Genomic DNA, 7,728 nt, shown 5'->3' with positions numbered 1-7,728 from the left:
GGCGCGGCCGCGGCGCCCCTCCGACCCCGCCGCTCGCCCGCCGGGCATCGCGGAGCGGCTGCTCAGCGATGAATTAATAAATAAATAAACGCATTGGCGAGGCAGGAGAAAAAGGAAGGGGCCACAGCATCCTTTTAAAGCGCGGCGCTGGAGCGGCGGACCGGTGCCCCCCGCGTGGCCCGGAGCAGCGGCGGGCGGGGCCGGGGCGGCCGGGGCGGGGCCGGAGGCCGCTGTCCAGCTCCGCCGCGGGGCACGGCCGCAAGGCGCCTCTGAGAAGAACCCTTTTTTCCCTCCATTGAGGATCTATCTGAGATAAGAGCAACTGTAGGAGAGATTATGGTGGAGATGAACACACTAACACACTAAACCCTACAAATACCGAAGTGGTTCACCTCGTACTTTTTCATCAAACTCATGAATGAAGAAGCCAAATATCTCGCCGTAGTGTGTAACCTCCTATTCCAAATTTGCCTTGGTATCTGAAGGCTTCAGGATAGAATACTTGATGCCAGACTGTGAAAGAGATTGCAGTAGAGTCCTGGGGAAGTGCAGGTCTCTAGGCCCCATGTGTCATCCGGGTGAATGAGTAGAAATCCTAGAATTACAGCATGGTTTGAGTTGGGACTTCAAAGGTCATCTAGTTCCAAACCCCTTGGCATGGGCAAGGACAATATACGTGAAATATCTGTGCAATAGCAGAATTAGGTGGTGCTGGGAGAAATACAAATTGCTCAGCCCATTTCTCCCGTAAGGAATCCTGCCCTTGAGTTCTGTCAAGTGTTGGAAAGCTATGAGAATTATCCGGTCAACTGGCTGATATATGCTACTTGAATTTCCAAAAACCTTTGCAAGAAAATGTGGCATGACACATCACATAAATTCAACAAACCCAGGACTTTTGCATAAATGTTTGGGCAACATGGAGTTAGCACTCTACCACAGAGGGTGACTGACTGTCTTTTCCCCAGGCTTCATAGTTAGGTTGCTGTGAGTATACTGCAGAAATATAACAGAGTTCTCTCCTTCCCAAAGATTAGAGAGTGCCTTATCTTTAAGAGGAATCATCCAACAGATCCCATTGTAGAGAAGGCTATTTTTTCAGGTGTGTCACTAGGTTAAGGGAGATGTTAGTGTCCCCGTGGTCATGGACAGTCTTGTCCCTGGCAGAGGTGGTGCCATGCAGTGAGTAATTCTCACCAGTGGCAGGGACAGACGTGCAGAAGTTGTGGGTCTGCTGAGACAGAGCAATGTGTACCTTCCCTTCCTCTAGTGAGGCCTTTCCAGACTAGGGAGTGAGGTCAGCATCCCACTGCTCATGGAGGACTGGCCTCCTTTCCTACTAAAACAATTAATTTCTTCCTGGGACCAAAGCAGCTCATCTCCTAACATCAGCATGGCTGAGGAGTCAAATCCCTGGCACCTTGTGACCCACAAGCTGAGGCTTGCCAGACTCTTTTAGCCCTTAACAGAGAAGGCACCAGCTGGCATTCCCAAGGGAGGCAGAGCAATAGCACCAGGCTTCATGGCGCCTCAGCGAGGCTGTACCTGAAATACTGCACTGCCACTGCATACTGAGGGGCAGGACATTTGCAGACAGTCTGAGTCCATCAGCATCTGCACCTAGGGTAGTGATAAAGCTGATTCCCTTGGTCTGACCTCTGAAGGATGTATTTAACATGTATTTCCCCCCGTGTCTCTGTTGCTCCAAAGGTGACAGCACCCTTAAAGTAGAATGTTGCCTGTGGCAAACATAAGGTTCACCATTTCCTGTGAGAAGCATGTTCAGAAAGAAAGTAAGAGGAAAAGGAAGAAACAGGGATTCATTAATCTCCAGCAGCTGCTGGCAGGTCCCAGCCTGTGCCTCTTCCTGATGCCTGTTTGGTGGCAATAACCACAGCAGTGGTGGAGGGGGAGAGGGCTTCTGCAGCCAAGTTAAGGGGGGCTCTTTCCTCTTTCTTTTCACAGGTACCCCATGTTTTTCTGTGTGCCTGCCATTGGGCTGGGGAGAGAATTCAGGAGGGGGAATGAAGTAACATGGAAAAAGAGTACGGTTGATTTTTCGGCTTTTGGGGTTTTTTTTGGAGAGGGGGCAGGATGAATAAGGAAAATAGGATCACAGAGACATAGAATAGCTGAGGCTGAAAGAGCTCTATAGAGGTATCTAGTCCACTCTGCTGCTCAAAGCAGGGTCACTTAGAGCAGATTGCCAAGTGCCATGTCAAATCAGGCTTTAATACCCTCAAGGATGGAGACTCTACAACCTCACTGGGCAACCTGCTCCAGTGCTTTATCACACTTAAAAAACAAAAAATCATGTTTAAATGAGATTTCTTCTATTTTAATTTGTGCCCACTGCCTCTTATACTGATATTGGATACCATTGAGAAGAATTTGGACCCATCTTGTATTTATTCACTTTGATATGATTCCCACTGAGCCTTTCCTCCTTGGGCTAAACAATTCCTTTGATATGCTCCCCACTGAGCCTTTCCTCCAGCTGCCTCACAATCTCCTCATATGTCAGACTGTCCCATTCCCTAATTACTTTAGTGACCCTCAGTGGAAAGTTCTGTGCTTACTACAATATCACTGTTTTACTGGGACCCCTGATCTGGACAAATAATGGGGTCACAGTTCTCAACAAAATTTGCTTCAAGGCATACTTAACCTTATCCACACCCTGCTTTAAACCAAGTTCTGTGAAAGGGGGTTACCCTGGGAATGGATGATGATAGTAGAATGATAAAAATAAAGCACTGTTTTTATGGTCAAGCAACAAAGTTAAAGGAAATTAGATGTTATGTTTGGGTCCAGCTTCAGTAATGGCCATTTAAAGAGGCAAGCTTTCTGCAAATGTGCCTCTATTTTCAAAGCTGCATTTGAGAAAGCTAAAGGAAACTCTTAGAAGAAATGTCACAAGATGAAGAAGTAAGGCATCTTTCAAAAACCTGAAGCTGTGTTCAAATAGTAAAGTGAAAAATAAATCAAACAATATCAGATTAGTTTGATTAATAACTTCTCAAATTTGAAAGAAACATGAAACATGAGAAGTGGAACAGCTTGCCAGGAAGTTTATCATGCAAAAATAGAGAAGGAACACTTAGGAGAACTGTGGCAATACTGAGGAATTTCAGGGAGGCTCCTGTGTCAAATCTTTGCACACAGCATGAACAGTCTCAAGGTCAAAGTACTGTGAATTATGGTGTTCAAGAAAGAGGGAAAAAATACATAAATCAGCGAGTCTCTATAATTAGATGGTAATTACCAGTGAGTTTAAAGGAACTCGGGGATTACCCATGTGAAGACAGAAAGTTTCTGTATCACAGGCTATGAAAATATGTAACCTGACATCAAGAATCCCGAAGGATATCATGGGACTACCTAGCAGTAAATCTGAAAGCTCAGCTGTGAAAGTTGACTAACTCTGTAGTAGAGAATGGATTTAGTGGACACGTGGATAACTATAGCACATTGGAGCAGTCAACATTACATTTGCTGAGGATGACATTATATGATAAAAGGGGACATCCTTTTGGTCAGTTCAGGTCAGTTGTCCCAGCTGTATCCACTCTCCGTTTCTTGCCTACCCCAGTCTGCTCCTGTTGGGGGCAGAGTGGGAAAAAAGAAATCCCGATGCTGTTCCAAGCGCTGCTTAGCAATATCTACATGTGGGCATGTTGTCTGTTAGTCACAGGCCTGAAGAAGAGCACAAACAGGCTGCTTTGAAGATAGGTAACTCTGTCCTTGCCAGACCCAGTACAGTTTATCACAGTAAGACCCCTTTTTGGGCCATCACATCCATCAGTCATCACTGATGAGGGACCTTCAGCCAATGTGGCTGGCCTTGGTTCCAATCTCACCTGAGGCTACTGCTTGAGACAGATCATACAGCGATGTGTCTTTAATCAAGGCCATCCCTTCAGCCTAACCAGCTGCTCAGTGTAATCCCTTTTGAGAGCATCTGGCACATGTCATGGCTTCTATCTGCTGTGGAATGAAGCCTGTTGTGATAGTGACTTGCTCTCTTCTCTGTTGCCTTGCAGTCTTTGTTTTCTTTACAGTGGTCTTGGTAAATGGAGATGTGATTTGGTTCTCTGGCTTGCCCTGTGCAGGAGGGCATGTGGTGTGGGGAAACAAGTCCTTTTTAGTGCTATTATCACAATTACCAGACTTATATGGATCTGGCTCTTCCCATGGCTGTCCACTACAATCCTCTGGATTGGGACTCTCCTTCAGTGGTCCCTTCACCTCTTAAATGTTTTTTCCAGGCCACTGTGTGTTTCTCACACTGTGTGATGGTCCCTGAATGGCATCACTCTACTCACTAGCCCCAGACTTACTGTTTGATTCAGCTTCTCCGTACTTGGCTATTACTTCTTAAAACAGATGTTTAGCCCTTCTTTTCCTCCCACATTTGCCTCCTTGAAGTCAGGTCTTAATTGCATCAGACATACTTTGTGCCCATCAAACACTGAGCTTTTCTATTCTGTTTAATAAATGCTCAGTGCTGCTTTTCATACATCAGTCCCAGTATTTCCTCCCCAAGCTCTTTGACCCTTATCTCAGACTCTTGGCTGGCGGCCAGCCACACCCAAGTTCATCACACTTCGCTCTTCCTCAGATTTCAGGCTGCCTTTCAGTATTAGTGAGTTTGAGGGGAAATTAATTTTCCATGTGCTGGTTTTGGCTGGGGTAGAGTTAAATATCTTCGCACTAGTTATTACAGAGCTATTACAGTTACAGTTTTGAACTTGTGCTAGAGTCTTGATAATACAGAGATGTTTTTTTTTTACTGCTGAGCAATGTTTACAGAGTGTCAGAGCCCTTTCTGCTCCCTTCAACACTCCACCAGTGAGGAGGCTGGAGGTGCACAGGAATCTGGGAGATGATACAGCTGGGAAAGCTGACCCCAACTGACCCAGGGGTATTCCATACTGTATGGTGTCACGCTCAGCATAAAAAGCTGAGGGGAGATTTGGGGGTGAGGGGAGAAGGTGCTCAGGGAGAGGCTGGGCAGCAGTTGGTTGGTGGTGTAATTGCTTAAATTTGCATAATTTTTCTTTTTTTTTGGTATTATTTTCCTCATTTTATTTAATTTTTTTAATTTTTAAAAAAAAATTTATTTTCTTCACTGACCTGCAACCTGTTCTAATCCCCTCTTTAATATCTCATGAGTGGGGAAACTGGCATTTTTCATTCCCAGTTGCTCCCTGGTCACATTTGGCTTGTGATTAACAGGACCAAAGCACGCAGATGAACCACACCAATGAAACACCTACCTGGCTTTAGGCTGCTTGACACAGACTAACCTTGGGCTAGAGACTGCTACAGGCAAATAATGCCTGCTAAAAATGTTCAGAATCAACTTTTCAAAGTCCAAAATAAGAGAAAGATAGTCCACAAGTCTTTGCAGGTGTGCAAGAAACAGGAGGAGGACAAATCATCATAAAAGAAACCATCAGAGCTCTCTCTTAATATGAATTGTGGAGCTGGAGATGAAAAAAAAAAGAACCTTAGGGGACAGAAACTGAGAGGCAACTATACCCAAATACATACATAGACTCAAATCAGCATGCAAGACATTTTATGGGTACCATATGGCAAGGACTAAAAGGACAGAGTACCACTAAACAGAAACCTGGAAGCACCAGAGGAGAAGCTATCCTACTCTTTTGACCAAACATTGGCAGGCGTGAGCCACAATGCCCCAGCGTTAAAAGTGCCTTTTGAATCTATTTTGTTCCTTCTGATGAAGGAGGGGGGGAGGTTCTAAAAGGAATAATTAAAAAATCCAAATCAAACCAGGATTTTTAGGGACCCATGAAAAGGAGTGGTAAGAAATAGAATAGCTTAAAGAAATAGCTGAAGCAAACTGATTAGCTCCAGATATTCTTAAAAAGCAGACATCACAGTTCTTCCTTTATACTAAGAGAAAATTCTTAAATAGAATATGTTGAGTTGGAAGGGACCCAGCTGGATGATCAAATCCAACTCCTGGCCCTATCCAGCACCATTCCTAAGACTGACACTATGTGCCCTAGAACATTGTCCAAACACTTCTTTAACTCTGTTAGGCTGGTGCTGTGACCACTTCCCTGGGGAGCCTGTTCCCTTGCCCAGCCACCCTTTGGGTGAAACACTTTTTCCTAATAAAATCCCAATCTAAACTCAGCTTCATGCTGTTTACTCAAGTCTTGTCAGTGGCCTTAAGAGTGATCAGAACCCTCTCCTTTGCTTCCCCTTCACAAGGAAGTTTTGGACTGCAATGAAGTCTCCCCTCAGTCTCCTTTTCTCCAGCCTGAACAGACCAAGTGACCTCAAGCTGCTCACCATAAAGCTTCCCCTACAGTCCCTTCACCATCCTCATTCCTCTCCTTTGATGCTCTTTAACAGCTTAATGTCTTTTTTCTATCCTTCTGTAACCACTGGAAAAATGCATCAATCCTCACACAGGGCCAAACTTCTCTTAGTGGGAGATGGGGAACAGTCAGAGACTATCACTGGGCACCTGGGAAGGCTGAGCTCTCTCTGGCTCCATTTCTCAATACCTACTGTTAGATTTATTCACTCAGAGGGCTTTACAAGGGACTATCAGGAAAGCACAATTAGTGTTATGAGAGGGGTAAGAGGCTGTACTGGTAGCGGGCAGCCTCCTGAAATCCCATCTCATCCCCATTTAGATTGTATTATAAGGAAAAGCTGTAACATACAGGGTATTACCAATAAATTGCCACATTTTACTTCTTCAAGATGAGATTTATCTTCTGATGGAAAAAAACTTGAAAGTGTGGTGTTTGCAGACAAACTACAGAATTCTGTGACATAGTGTTTCCGTTGCTGAGCTGTGTGTGCTGTAGCTGAGTTACTGGAGTGTCATGTTAAAGGGAACATGGACTGGTGCTGAGGCTGCAGCTCCAGAGGGACAGAAGCACAGCAGAGCAGACTCCTTGAGCTCTACTGGTAAGAAAAACCTGCCTGTGCTGCTGCTGTTTTGTAAATCCATTTGTCCTGTGGCTCCTGGAGAAAAAGTCCAAATGGTGGAAGGTCACCTCCTGGAGAAGAGCAGCAGGAAATGATGAGCAGGAAGTAGCAGGGTATGGAAGTGAAGAGCTGTGCAGGAATGGAGCTTGGAGGCACTGCACCACGGGCCATCTGCACCCACAGAGTCCAGCCAGCTGCCTTTTGTCACTTATGTCCTTATGTCCTTAGAGAATCAGGACTGCAGTGCTAAATCCTGGGCCAGAGCAGCTTCCAGAAGCATATGATGGTTTTCTGAATTAATTCTAAAACAGCCCCAATCCCAAATCACAGTAATCTTATAATTTTCAAACCCATTACAAGCCTAATGAAGATGAGAATGTGAGATGGTCACCTAGTTGCTTACAACAGTAAATCCCATTAGAAGAGAGGAAGTTTTTAAGTTACTCTTGGACTGTAGCCATGATATTTTCTGAAAAATCCTTTCCTTAGGATTTTTTCTCCTGAGAAGCTGAGAGGCCTCAGGAACAAAATGTAAACAATGGTTATCTGCTGCTGTGGAATGCAACAGGTGCATCTGTGATTGGTCTCATGTGGTTGTTTCTAATTAACGGCCAATCACAGTCAGCTGGCTCGGACTGTCTCGGTCAGTCACAAGCCTTTGTTATCATTTCTTTTTCTATTCTTAGCTAGCCTTTTGATGAAATCCTTGCTTCTATTCTTTTAGTATAGTTTTGATATAATATATAT

The sequence above is a fragment of the Melozone crissalis genome, unplaced genomic scaffold (assembly GCF_028551555.1).
Source record: "Melozone crissalis strain CALT ecotype California unplaced genomic scaffold, PUWL_Pcris_2 ptg000042l_1, whole genome shotgun sequence".
In the NCBI taxonomy this organism is placed as follows: domain Eukaryota; kingdom Metazoa; phylum Chordata; class Aves; order Passeriformes; family Passerellidae; genus Melozone; species Melozone crissalis.
Note: the sequence above shows the minus strand (reverse complement) of the source record.